Raw genomic sequence first — 1,858 nt, 5'->3', positions numbered from 1 at the left:
GGGATGACATTTGGGGGTGGGCCTTTGACAGGTAATTAGGTCATAAGGAAGAAGCCCCCTTGAATGGGTATGTGCTCAGTCACTTAGTCATGTCTGATTCTTTGCAACCCCATGGACTGTAGCCTGCCAGGCTCCTCTGTCCATGGAATTCTCCAGGCAAGAAGACTGGAATGGGTTACCATTACCTCCTCCAGGGGCTCTTCCTGACCCAGGGATTAAACCCGAATCTCTTACATCTCCTGCACTGGTAGGAGGATTCTTTACCCCTGTGCCACCTATGGGATTAGTGTCCTAATAAGAACAGACATGAAAGAGATAAGCCCTCTTTCTCTCTCTCTCCCTGACATGTAAGGACACAGCAAGAACACCAGGAAGTGGGCTCTTGCCAGACAACAAACAGACATCTGTTGGAACCTTGATCTTGGACTTCTCAGCCTCCTGAAGTGAAAATATACTGTAACATAAATGTTTAAGCCATGGAGTCTATAATATTCCATTATAGAAGCCCAAACTGACTCTGTCAGTATCTTTTCTATATATAATTTTTATTCATTTGTTCATTTATTTTTGGCTGCAATGAGTCTCTGTTGCTGCGCGGGGGCTTTCTCTGGTTGTGGTGAGTGGGGTCTACTCACTAGTTGCAATGTGTGGGCTTCTCATTGTGGTGGCTTTTCTCATTGCAGAGCATAGATTTCTAGGCACATGGGCTCAGCAGTTGTGGCCCATGGGCTTGGTTGCTCTGTGGCATGTGGAATCTTCCCTGACCAGGGATTGAACTCATGTCTCCTGCACTGACAGTCAGATTCTTAACCACTGGACCATGAGGGAAGTCCTCAATATCTTATTAATATCTGTTTTTCAGAGACCCAGGCACATGGTCGATGTTGTTGGATGCTAAGTGAATGCTGAACAGAATGTGTAATATCCAGTGATTCATTTCTGGAGTCACTTGTAGAATATGTGTTCAATTGAAATTCTTAGCTACACATATACTGAAAAAAAAACGAGTCAAAATTACACTTGGTGTCATTCTCCCATGGCCTTGAGGGCTGATTTCTGCTCCCCACTCTCCCCTAATCATCACCACTGTTGGCTCAAAATTAAGAGCCATAAGAATCAAACTTGAAACGTGGATGAACCTAGAGCCTATTATACAGAGTGACGTATGTTAGAAAGAGAAAGACAAATATCGTATACTAATGCTTATATGTGGAATCTAGCGAGATGGTACTGATGAACCTATTTGCAGGCAACAGTGGAGACACAGACCTAGAGAACAGACTTATGGACACGATGGGGAGGGGGGACGAAGGAGAGGGTGGGAGAGAGTAACATGGAAACATACATTGCCAAATGTAAAACAGACAGCCAGTGGGAATTTGCTGTATGACTCAGGGAACTCGAACTGGGCTCTGGCTCCAGGGGCTCTGAAACAACCTAGAGGGATGGAATGGGGCGGAAGTTGAGAGGGAGGTTCAAGAGGGAGGGGACACTATGGCTGATTCATGTTGATGTTTGGCAGAAATCAATATTGTATATTACAATTCACAATATTGTAAAGAAATTATCCTTCAATTAGAATAGATGAATTTAATTATTAGAAATAAAATAAATATTAATAAATTTTAAAAAGTAAAAGAGTTGAATTTGAGACACACTGGAGCAATTATATCCATGACCAGCAAAAATAGAATGATTAGTGCAATGAAAAGCAGTTTCTGTGCAGATCAACAGCACACTTTCCAGACACTGAACTCAGCCTATATGAGTTTGATTACATCTGGGAGTGGGGGTATCCACAAGAGTGCTGTCCCTGCCCTTCTCCACAGAGAAGTGCCCTGTGATGTAGGTTTGAAGT

The sequence above is a fragment of the Moschus berezovskii genome, chromosome 7 (genome assembly GCF_049115385.1).
Source record: "Moschus berezovskii isolate FMDL1 chromosome 7, NW_MosBer_1.0, whole genome shotgun sequence".
Lineage (NCBI taxonomy): Eukaryota > Metazoa > Chordata > Mammalia > Artiodactyla > Moschidae > Moschus > Moschus berezovskii.
The sequence above is the reverse complement of the archived record's forward strand: the minus strand, read 5'-3'. Positions refer to the sequence as shown.